A 12,893-nucleotide genomic window follows, 5' to 3' on the forward strand; every position below is an offset into this window, starting at 1 on the left:
ATTTTTGCGAGTAACTTTGTCAGGTCCATAGAGGCTTCCGCTATGAAATCGGCAGCAAGATCGAATTCCTCCATTGTCTGTATGATTGATTCTGACCCTGTATCTGCTTTTAGGGCTGCTTGGGTTCTCGTGGTCCAGACCTTGAGTGCTCTGGAGACTGAGGTTAGGGCAATAGCCGGGCGGCACGCTGCACCTGCAGCTGAGAAAACCTTTTTTAGGTCTGTGTCTGCACGTCTGTCCATTGGGTCTTGCAATGGCAATGCGACCTGTCGGGCCAGGCGCTGTAAGGCCACATCTATGCCCAATGGGGAGTCCCAAAGGTCTGCTTCTGGTGGAGGCCCCAGCGAGATCTGAACTTGCGACCCCTGGTTTACAAGACCAGTGCTCTAACCCCTGAGCTATGGAGCCCCCAGTCAATGGTGTCTCTCACGGCTGTGACAAATGATTCAATATATTGAAAATCAAATAAATATTCTGAGGGCTCTTCAGAGTCCGATGAGCCTAGTGATAGCGTCTCCCGGGCAGGTGATTCATCACCCACTGATTGATTGGCGCTACTAACTTTAGATCTTCTAGGTGTTTTGGTGGCTGCGGCTGACTGAATACCCTCTGCCACCTGTAGCCACGTCCTTAATGCAGCCGGTGCATAGAAGTTTGCCAGGTTTGGATGGTGCCGAACATGCCCAACAAAGACCATCGTCTGGGCGGGTCTTGATGCATTTGGCTCTGCTACAGTCGCAGAGTGACTGGATTTGCGTGCTGGACTAGAATGGGACTTATGCGTTGCCCGAGAGCCAGACGCTTGCGGAGATTTTGAACGGTGGCGGGACTTTTTTCTCCGTTCCTGTCTTATCTTAGGGCTTCTGCTCCTAAAAAGACAACCAAGAAACATTATCTTTAGCTCTTGGTATTGCACTCTTTTATGTTGTGGCCCCCGTTGACCCCTCCTACCTGTCCGGTGACTTTGGTGCATCCTGAGGCTGTGGTGAGCTCATGCTGTGTAAAGAAGCAGGATACGCACATCAGGCGGTGTACCAATTGATACCTAATTTTATTTTATTTAATTTTATTTATTTATTTATTTATTTATTTATTTTTAATTTTTTTGCTGAAATGACTGTTTACAGGGTATAGAGACATAACAGCCAACTGATTCCTTTTAAAAATGATTAAGAATAGATTAAATTCAATCACACAATGTGCCTCTAGTTTCACTTTCGGTTTTAAAGGTACATACATGAAGTTCCGGGTGAGAGGTGAGTCGGGAAGAATCACAGAACAAAAACAAACAAATCCAGGGCAGTGTTTTGTTTTTAAAATGAATCTGACTGGTTCTGAGGAGTTTTAGACACACAGCAATGACAGCTTAGACCATCTTGAAAAGCTCCCAGCACCATGGTTATAAGGAAACAGGCAACCAGGAAGTGTGGAGATCACAGCAGAATTACAGCTACCTCAAAGCAAAAATGAACAATGAGGACATGAAAGCATAGTGCAGCGCTGACACAATCTCACACAATCCTCCTCAGCTGGAGGCTTACCTAGTGCTTCCTTTCCCAGACAGTGGCAGACCACACTGAGCCTCCTGTCCTGGAGAGTCTTTTAAAGCCGATTTGGGCACGCCCCCGGCCCCGCCCCCCCTGTGAGGTCACCGCCGACTAACATAAAGTGGAGGAAGGAAGGGCGGCGCGCTCCTACGGAGCTCAGATCTGAGTAAGGAGAAGGAGCCAGCATGTCCTAGCAGAGGACAGGAGACACACCACAGCCTCTATGATCACAGTAAGCTTCCTATAAGCTAAAAACGCCCGCAGCTCATGCACCTGAGCGTCCAGTGTCATAAAGGGGCATACCTTTATTACTTCTGGACCTTCCAACCCGAGGAGAGGCTGAACCTGGGTGGGGATGGTTCGGCAGGGGGGTTTTCTTTCTTCCTCTTCATTCGTAGCTTGATTGTCTGGAAGAGTCTTAGGTGGTCTGATCGTCCGACCAAAAAAAAGGAACAAGGACTGGGAGGAGGGGCCCCCTACTTATTAGCTAAAAGAAGGTGGTACTGGTGGACCGGAGGAGGGGATTAACCCATGATGTGCTGACGGGAGGACTGGCCAGGAAATTAAAGTTAGCAACAGATCTGTAATAGGGCTAGCCAGCCATAAAATACCCATGTTTTGAATGTATGTAACAATTTCAGGTAATGCTAGAGTTAACAAGGTAGTATGCCAGGTTAATTATGGATATGTCTATATAATAAAATATTATATATTTTATTTGCTAATAAAGATACATATTTGTATGATTGTTATATGACCATCTTGTATAATGCAATATACAACCTCTTCAATGCTAAGATTGACTTCTGCAGACTAAAGACAAATCCAAAGTAGGAACATGCATAACATTAAATTACTTGACAGCTTTATAGCACAAGTTACCATTGAAGAAAAAAAACATACTGTATCTAAATTTATTAGATGCCACTTATGGCAAGCACTGAATTCTATTTGTAGCACACTCTACAGCTCAGTGAAGAGGAGTTTTGTGTTTATGGAAAATACTTTGATGGAAAAGACAGGTCTTTTTATTTCTTGTAATTTATTTGCATCACATTACAAATTTTTCTGTAACGCAAAAGTTGTAAACTTTGCCCAAATCCTGTTGTAGGTGACATTGGTCGAGGCCTTTCTAGACTTTAACAGTGTTGAGATTACTTCCTTTGAAATGCCTTGTGCCTGGAGTCTGGTTGATTCAGCAGCCAGGCCGTCAGTTTGCAACCTGTTCGGGTTGGGGTGAACACATTGGCACTGCCATAGGAGATCTCTCTTTAGCGGCAGACGTCTTGGGGGAGCCGACGCCATGTGTAGGAGTAGAGGGAACCATGGCCTCTGCGGCCAAAAGGGTAGAATTATTATTGTATGAACCTTTTCCCTCGCAATCTTTAACAAAGTCCTCATTACTAGCGGCACCGGCGGAAAGATGTAAACTAGGGGAAAATCCCATGGAATGGAGAAGGCATCTTGGGTCAAGGCTTTGTTGCAACGGAACCTGGATACAAATTGGGGTGTCTTTGTATTGACTCGGGTCGCCATTAGATCCACTGAGGGTGTCCCCCACTCGGAAAAGATTGGTTTTAGGAACTTCTTGTTCAAGGCCCATTCGTTCTTGTCGGGGAACTCCCGACTCAGATGATCCACGATGGAATTCTGGCTGCCCGGAATGTAGGCTGCTGTTAGGGCTTCCAGATGTGCTTCGGCCCACACAAATATTTTGGTTGCCACCTGCAGAAGTGGCAAGCTCTTGGTTCCGCCCTGTCTGGCTATATATGCTACTGCTGTCTTGTTGTCTAACATTAGTTTAACTCGAGCTCCCTGTACCAGTTTCTCGAAGGCCTGCAGGGCCATGTATGCTGCTTGCAGCTCCAAAAGGTTGGAGTGTCGGGATTCCGTCTTGCTCCAAACTCCTTGCACCTGCCTGCCGAGGCAGTGAGCACCCCAGCCCCGGAGACCGGCACCCGAAGTTATCGGAACCCAGTCCCCGGGGCTGAGGGGCATGCCCCGCGACAGGTTCTCTGATGACTTCCACCAAGCTAGGTTCTGTCGAATCCGGCTTGGTATGAGAATCCTCTGGTGAAGAGAGGTACCGTCCTATTGGTTCAGGAAGGTTGCCTGGAAGGCTCTTGTGTGGAATCTTGCCCAAGGAATGGTTGGGCTTGCTGCAGTAAACATCCCGAGTAGGGTCATACAATCTCTTGCCGTTAGCGATGTTGACTTCATCACGCTGCTGACGCAGGCTACCAATTCTGCCTTCTTTCGTTCGGGTAGGAGGACAAGGTCTCTGTTTGTATTGAAAAACAGTCCCAGATATTCCATCTGTTGTGAGGGAATCAATTGGCTCTTTTGCCTGTTGATGATCCGGACAAATTTTGATAGGATTTCTAGAACCATGTCGCGTTGAGACGCCAGTTCTCCGCTCGAATGTGCTACTACCAGGATGTCGTCTAGGTAGTGAAATATTTTTATGCCTTTCAGGCGAATGATGGCAATAACGGCTAGTAGGATTTTGGAAAACACTCGCGGAGCTGTGCTGATGCCGAACGGCAGACACCTGAACTGGAAGTGATCTTCCCCTACCAAGAATCTTAGATATCTTTGGTGGCTCTCATTGATTGGGACGTGCAAATATGCATCCGTTAGATCGACTGATATCAACCAGTCTCCTGGTTGCAACACAGAGATGATTGTAAATACAGACTCCATCTTGAACGTCTTGGGTTCTATAAAGTGGTTTAGAATTCTCAGGTCCAGAACTGGTCTGAGATCCCCCGATGGTTTGGGAACTAGAAAGATTGGAGAGTATACCCCTTTTCCTTGTTGGGATAGGGGCACCGGCGAAATTGCCTTCTTTTGCTGTAAGCCGTCTAAATATTCTTGTAAGCAGTTCCGTTTCCTCTGATCTGTCGGTTATTTTGTGTGGACCACCGTATTGGGTGGTTTCTTCTGAAAGGATATTTTGGAACCGTATCTGACCGTCTTGCGGACCCACTGGTCCTTGACCTCTTCCGCCCATACTTCCCTGAAGGACATTAACCTGGCGCCCACCTGGGGGGGGGGGGATGGGCGGTTAACCCGTCAAAAAGATTTTTCAGGTTTTTTCGCAGTCTGTGCCGCTCTAGACTTTACCTTCTGCAGAAAAGAATCTTGTGGATTTTTCCAGTAGGGCCTTGTATATTCCCGTCCTGGCCTGTATGACCTGGCGTCATACGCCTTTTTGTAGTCTGGTTGGGCTGGCCGGGTGGCCTGCTGTGTCTTCCTAGGTCTCTGTGGCATTAGACCCGACTTTCCCCCTGTAGCTCGACTAATAGCTTCTTCTAGGGTCTTTCCGAACAGCACCTTGCCATTAAACGGAATATTGCAGAGACTCAGTTTTGAGGTGCTGTCTGCTCCCCAATGTCGCAACCAGAGGGCCCTCTTTGCCGTCACTGCAAAAGCCATGATTTTTGCGAGTAACTTTGTCAGGTCCATAGAGGCTTCCGCTATGAAATCGGCAGCAAGATCGAATTCCTCCATTGTCTGTATGATTGATTCTGACCCTGTATCTGCTTTTAGGGCTGCTTGGGTTCTCGTGGTCCAGACCTTGAGTGCTCTGGAGACTGAGGTTAGGGCAATAGCCGGGCGGCACGCTGCACCTGCAGCTGAGAAAACCTTTTTTAGGTCTGTGTCTGCACGTCTGTCCATTGGGTCTTGCAATGGCAATGCGACCATCTATGCCCAATGGGGAGTCCCAAAGGTCTGCTTCTGGTGGAGGCCCCAGCGAGATCTGAACTTGCGACCCCTGGTTTACAAGACCAGTGCTCTAACCCCTGAGCTATGGAGCCCCCAGTCAATGGTGTCTCTCACGGCTGTGACAAATGATTCAATATATTGAAAATCAAATAAATATTCTGAGGGCTCTTCAGAGTCCGATGAGCCTAGTGATAGCGTCTCCCGGGCAGGTGATTCATCACCCACTGATTGATTGGCGCTACTAACTTTAGATCTTCTAGGTGTTTTGGTGGCTGCGGCTGACTGAATACCCTCTGCCACCTGTAGCCACGTCCTTAATGCAGCCGGTGCATAGAAGTTTGCCAGGTTTGGATGGTGCCGAACATGCCCAACAAAGACCATCGTCTGGGCGGGTCTTGATGCATTTGGCTCTGCTACAGTCGCAGAGTGACTGGATTTGCGTGCTGGACTAGAATGGGACTTATGCGTTGCCCGAGAGCCAGACGCTTGCGGAGATTTTGAACGGTGGCGGGACTTTTTTCTCCGTTCCTGTCTTATCTTAGGGCTTCTGCTCCTAAAAAGACAACCAAGAAACATTATCTTTAGCTCTTGGTATTGCACTCTTTTATGTTGTGGCCCCCGTTGACCCCTCCTACCTGTCCGGTGACTTTGGTGCATCCTGAGGCTGTGGTGAGCTCATGCTGTGTAAAGAAGCAGGATACGCACATCAGGCGGTGTACCAATTGATACCTAATTTTATTTTATTTAATTTTATTTATTTATTTATTTATTTATTTATTTTTAATTTTTTTGCTGAAATGACTGTTTACAGGGTATAGAGACATAACAGCCAACTGATTCCTTTTAAAAATGATTAAGAATAGATTAAATTCAATCACACAATGTGCCTCTAGTTTCACTTTCGGTTTTAAAGGTACATACATGAAGTTCCGGGTGAGAGGTGAGTCGGGAAGAATCACAGAACAAAAACAAACAAATCCAGGGCAGTGTTTTGTTTTTAAAATGAATCTGACTGGTTCTGAGGAGTTTTAGACACACAGCAATGACAGCTTAGACCATCTTGAAAAGCTCCCAGCACCATGGTTATAAGGAAACAGGCAACCAGGAAGTGTGGAGATCACAGCAGAATTACAGCTACCTCAAAGCAAAAATGAACAATGAGGACATGAAAGCATAGTGCAGCGCTGACACAATCTCACACAATCCTCCTCAGCTGGAGGCTTACCTAGTGCTTCCTTTCCCAGACAGTGGCAGACCACACTGAGCCTCCTGTCCTGGAGAGTCTTTTAAAGCCGATTTGGGCACGCCCCCGGCCCCGCCCCCCCTGTGAGGTCACCGCCGACTAACATAAAGTGGAGGAAGGAAGGGCGGCGCGCTCCTACGGAGCTCAGATCTGAGTAAGGAGAAGGAGCCAGCATGTCCTAGCAGAGGACAGGAGACACACCACAGCCTCTATGATCACAGTAAGCTTCCTATAAGCTAAAAACGCCCGCAGCTCATGCACCTGAGCGTCCAGTGTCATAAAGGGGCATACCTTTATTACTTCTGGACCTTCCAACCCGAGGAGAGGCTGAACCTGGGTGGGGATGGTTCGGCAGGGGGGTTTTCTTTCTTCCTCTTCATTCGTAGCTTGATTGTCTGGAAGAGTCTTAGGTGGTCTGATCGTCCGACCAAAAAAAAGGAACAAGGACTGGGAGGAGGGGCCCCCTACTTATTAGCTAAAAGAAGGTGGTACTGGTGGACCGGAGGAGGGGATTAACCCATGATGTGCTGACGGGAGGACTGGCCAGGAAATTAAAGTTAGCAACAGATCTGTAATAGGGCTAGCCAGCCATAAAATACCCATGTTTTGAATGTATGTAACAATTTCAGGTAATGCTAGAGTTAACAAGGTAGTATGCCAGGTTAATTATGGATATGTCTATATAATAAAATATTATATATTTTATTTGCTAATAAAGATACATATTTGTATGATTGTTATATGACCATCTTGTATAATGCAATATACAACCTCTTCAATGCTAAGATTGACTTCTGCAGACTAAAGACAAATCCAAAGTAGGAACATGCATAACATTAAATTACTTGACAGCTTTATAGCACAAGTTACCATTGAAGAAAAAAAACATACTGTATCTAAATTTATTAGATGCCACTTATGGCAAGCACTGAATTCTATTTGTAGCACACTCTACAGCTCAGTGAAGAGGAGTTTTGTGTTTATGGAAAATACTTTGATGGAAAAGACAGGTCTTTTTATTTCTTGTAATTTATTTGCATCACATACTCTGAATTCACCTGTAAAGAAGGACATTTACTAAGGTAATCAAAGTGGAAATTAAAAAATAAAAGTTTTTAAAGTCTACATTGCCTAGAAGATATGCAAGGTTTAACCCTTTAGACAATAAAAAAAAACGAATCTTGCAAAACATACCAACTATAGATTCCTTTGCTATACCTCATATACAGAAACCTCTTGGAGATTTCAGTACTAAGATGTCTTTCTCAGTCACTCTTAAGAGTCAAACCTACTGTGAAAATGTAAGTGGTTGTAATTGATGATACAAACCTGAGAGAAGAATAGAATTAGATGAAATAAAGGCAAACTGAAAGACATTTCACACTAAAAGCAAAGCAGTGTGGGCTGAATCAGTAGCTCACAAATTGCTTGCACTTGGTTAACCACTTAAGACCCGGACCAATATGCAGGTTAAGGACCTTGCCCCTTTTTGCGATTCGGCACTGCGTCGCTTTACCTGACAATTGCGCGGGGGGAACAGGCAGCAGTCACTCGAGGGGGAGGTATAGGGTAGTTCACACTTTATAATCAGTGCAAGCATTTTTTTTCCTTTTAACCACTTAAGACCCGGACCAAAATGCAGGTAAAGGACCCGGCCAGTTTTTGCGATTCGGCACTGCGTGGCTTTAACTGACAATTGCGTGGTTGTGTGATGTGGCTCCCAAACAAAATTGGCGTCCTTTTTTTCCCCACAAATAGAGCTTTATTTTGGTGGTATTTGTTCACCTCTGCATTTTTTTTTTTTGAGCTATAAACAAAAATAGAGCGACAATTTAAAAAAAATGCAATATTTTTTACTTTTTGCTGTAGTAAATATCCCTAAAAAAGATATAAAATTTATTTTTTCCTCAGTTTAGGCCAATACGTATTCTTCTACCTATTCTTGGTTAAAAAAAATCACAAATAGGGGATAGTTTTATGGCATTTTTATTAATATTTTTTTTTTTTACTACTAATGGCGGCGATCAGCGATTTTTTTCATCACTGTGTCATTATGGTGGACACATCGGACAATTTTGACACATTTTTGGGACCATTGTCATTTTCACAGTGTGACAATTGTGAAAATGACAATTGCAGTTTAGGAGTTAACCACTAGGGGGCGCTGGAGGGGTTAAGTGTGACCTCATATGTGTTTCTAACTGTAGAGGGGCAGGGCTGGACATGTGATGTCATTGATCCTCTTTCAGGGAACATAAGATCAATTACACTGCCACTGTGAAGAACAGGGAAGGTGTGTTTACACACACCTCTCCCCGTTCTTCAGCTCCTGTGACCGATCGTGGGACACCGGCGGCGATCAGGTCTGTGGATCCCGCGGCCGCGGTGAAGGAGCTTCGGTCACAGAGCTTCAGACAGGATCGCGTGCGCACGCCGGTGGCGCGTGACACACGGCTGGGCTCTTAAAGGCAACGTACATGTACGTGCCTGTGCCCAGCCGTGCCAATCTGCCAACATATATTGGCGTTAGGCGGTCCTTAAGTGGTTAATAGAGTATTGCAAGGAGCAAAACTTATATGCAAAGGACATCATTCATAGGATTTTTCCTATAAAACACAATATTATTTTCATTGCATGGATACAAATATATTTACTGCTAAGTTAGCTTATATGGATTTATGTAAATTTATGTTTAGTTGTTGATGGAATAACAAATATGGTAAATTCGCAATCTGTTTACAAGGTCATGCACAATTTGAGCACCAATTTTTTTTCTAACAAAGGGTTGTTGTTTTAATAACCAGTGAGTGTGCCTTCGAAGGGTGGTGTGAGCAAATAATGACATGCTTGGCACCAAATTCTGTTAGGGGAAAAACAAAAGTCATCAGCAAAAAAGCAGCTTAGCTGATCATCCAGCCTTTCAGCTGAAAAGCTTGGGAAGGTGATGTCTGATGCATTCAGAGAAGATATACAAACATTGCCTGGTCCAGGGGTGGCTGGTGGGGGGGGGGGGGGGGCAGATGCATAAATCTATCCATGTTACATATAGGGGGTGGTGTGATAGAGGGGGCGGGCCGCCACTGCCCTGGTCTAACTATAAACATCTGGTTTCAACGAATATTCTTTAAAGTTCATAGAAACCTTACGCATCTCCTTGCATTAAATCCCCCAAAAGTATGCTTTGGTGCATGCCTTTTGTTCCAATAGAGTGCACTGAGGAACATATGTGCCAACATTGCAACTGGTGGAAATAAAATAAAAAAGTCTATGTCATGTTATGTCAACACAAAATATGGTGTATCCCCCCACCTCCTATCAGGATCACTTAGTGCTCGTGCTACTCATTCCAGCATTGTGTTTTGGCTGTTGCATTCCCCCTGTTTGTGTTCACCTGCAGGTGATTGATCTGGTCAGTCACCTTATATAAGCAAACCAAACACTCTATCCATTGTTTGTGATAGAGACAGTATACCTGCATTGTTCCTGATCAAGCCTCCCATTAGTCTGCCCTGCTTTGCTAATCTGGATTTCCCTGTGTATGACCTAGTTCAGATGTACTATTCCCGGAACTCTGCCTGCCTTTTACCTGGACTGTTATAATACCACACTATTTGTCTGCTAAACTGCAAGTTTCTGTTTGATTTGCAAGTATCTGCCTTGGTGTGGTGGCGAGACACTATAGCATTGTGAACAAGTCCTGGGGGCAACCAAGTACCGGTAGGCCTGCTTGTCTTAAGGGGAAGGGGGCTGCTATAGTTGAAGCACACAGTAGCTAGCTATAGTGTCTGACCACCTGCATTGGGGTAGACATGACATTAATGACATCCCCCACGTCCTGTTTTTTATAAGCATTTACAATACTCTTTATTATAACAACTTATTAAAAATCCACACATTCATGAGCCTTAATATACAGTAAATAATTACAATAGACATGTACTTGTGCTCTTGCTTGGCTCATAGCCTTTAGGAAATAATCAATAAATGACTACTACATTTCCACTTAGTAATATTATGTATATGTTACTTGTGGGGATAGTGCAAATAGCTCCGCTCAGTTTTTTGTACCCCTATTATGTCTAGGTTAGTTCTAATACATCATAACAAAGGCGTCAAGGTATGTATGGAAATGAATGGTGAGAGGAGACAGTCCTGACGATTACCATTTTCCAAAGTAAAATTAGCCCATAGTGCACCATTAGCTTTAAATGCAGCCGTTGGATAATCATACTGTATAGCGTGTCTATCCATTTTATCACATTTGCCCCAATCCTGATGTATTTGAAAGTACACCTCATAAACCTCCAGCTCTTCCTTTCAAACACCTGTCTGTAGATGGAAGAAGTGCAGAAGATGAATTTGAATTACAAATATAAATACTATTGAGAGCCCTGATGGTGTTGTCTCATTCTTCTTTGCCAGACACTAAACCAGATTTATCTAAATGAATAATTATGGATTACAGATGTAATCTCAATGCCATTATTCATAAACAGTCTAAAATCCACATTACGGAGAGATATTGGTCTATAGCTGGCACAGAGCAAGAGACCCTCTAAGGTTTCAGAAGTACAGTTATATAAGTGTGAGAGGTATCTTTCAGCATAGGATCGCCCTGCAATATAGAGTTAAAAGCAGACACAAAATTCAGGGCCAGCATTTGCTTAACCACTTGCCGACCATGCTATAGATGAATGATGGCTACAGCATGGCCGGCCAGTTCTGAGAGGGCTTCATATGACGCCCCCCTGTGATTGCACCCACCGTGCACCCGCTAAAGCACATGTGTTGCCCGTTTTGTGATTACTGTGTTCTCTGGACACAGCTGATCACAGATCAGGGTAAAGAGCCAATCAGCAGCTCTTTATCACATGATCAGCTGTTATTGGACATGATGTAAACACAAGCCAGGTATCAGCTGATAACTCGTTTGTGTGAAAGAAATATCTACATTGATGATCAGGGCACTGATTATCAGTGTCCTGATTATCAGTGCAGTCCCACCCAGTGCTGCAAATCAGTGCCCACCAGTGCTGCCAATCATTGCTCATCAGTGCTGTTAATCAGTGCCCTCAGTGCTGCCAATCAGTGCCCCCTCATCAGTGTTACCTATCAGTGCTGCCTATCAGTACCCTTCCGTGCCACCTATCAGTGCTGATCAGTGCCCTTCCGTGCCACCTATCAGTGCCACCTATTAGTGCCCATCAGTGCCACTTATCAGTGCACCCTTATCAGTGCCTTCTCATCAATGCAGCTTCATCAGTGCCTATAAGTACCCATCAGTGCCACCTCATTGGTGCCCATCAGTTCAGCCTACCAGTACCCATCAATGCAGCCTCATCAGCGCAAATCAATGCAGGTGAAAAATTGCCTGTCTGCAAAATGTTTTTAACAAATTATTAAAATTTGTCTTTTTTTTATTATTTAGCAAAAAATAAACCCAATGGTGATTAAATACCACCAAAAGAAAGCTCTATTTGTGTGAAAAAAAATCATATGGGTACAGTGTTGCATGACCAGGCAATTTTAATTCAAAGTGTGACAGCATTGAAAGCTGAAAATTGGCCTGGGCACAAAGGAGGTAAACATGCCCAGTATGCAAGTGGTTAAACATCTTATAATAAAAAGTAGTAACACCATCTGGGTCTAGTGCCTTACCTACTGCCAAACTTAAGAGCCAGGGTGAAATCCTCAGAAATAGGTTTATTAAGCCCTTGTCATTCTTTCTCTAGTAGTAGATATTGCATATGGTTTAGATATTCCATGGTTTACTGTATACTCGGATGTCCATACAGACCTTTAACCTCCGTGCCCAGTTTTGACTAATATTAAATCTCATCTTATTCATTGCATCCCAGCTAGATTGTATCATGAGAGACCACATTTGATTTGGATGACTTAATATTTATGTTGGGAGGCTCCTGTTGCACAATAAAATGAATTTAGCACCATCCTGTTAGCCCATGATGTTCTGATAATTTTGATTTATAAAGTATAAAGTATATATAAATATGTAACATATAAAGTACATGTGAGATCCAATTAGAAAAATGTTTGGTCTCTGCTTTTTTGCAGAATATCGGTTAATGCGTCACACCATAATTGCCATTATTGTATTTATGCTATGAGTTTTTTTCTGGCAGATAAGTGTTTTTTATCACATAAAGCTAATGGTAGTCTCATTTCCCTGTGTGCCATTTTTTTACAATTCAAATTCTAACAAATGGAAAATGCAAATGGTTATATATCTGAGAAGTTATGGAATGGAAATTAGTTCTTTGCACAGGGATCCATATTTCGTGATTGCACAAGTTTTAAGGGCACAATGGTTATGGAGTTGAAAAAGTAAATTATGTCCGTCAGTGATGATACAT

The 12,893-nt window shown here is 43.9% G+C and overlaps 1 protein-coding gene and 2 non-coding genes across 3 annotated transcripts in view; all 3 read right to left on the bottom strand.

Moving 5' to 3' along the window:
• GABRB2 (gamma-aminobutyric acid type A receptor subunit beta2) overlaps nucleotides 1-12,893 on the bottom strand; it is a 752,195-nt gene that overhangs the window by 178,096 nt on the left and 561,206 nt on the right. The window lies entirely within an intron of this gene.
• Nucleotides 336-408, bottom strand: TRNAT-UGU. Its single transcript has one exon. It is a non-coding gene; the product is annotated as a tRNA-Thr (tRNA).
• TRNAT-UGU lies at nucleotides 5,296-5,368 on the bottom strand. Its single transcript has one exon. It is a non-coding gene; the product is annotated as a tRNA-Thr (tRNA).

Source organism: Rana temporaria, chromosome 3, assembly GCF_905171775.1.
Source record: "Rana temporaria chromosome 3, aRanTem1.1, whole genome shotgun sequence".
NCBI lineage: Eukaryota > Metazoa > Chordata > Amphibia > Anura > Ranidae > Rana > Rana temporaria.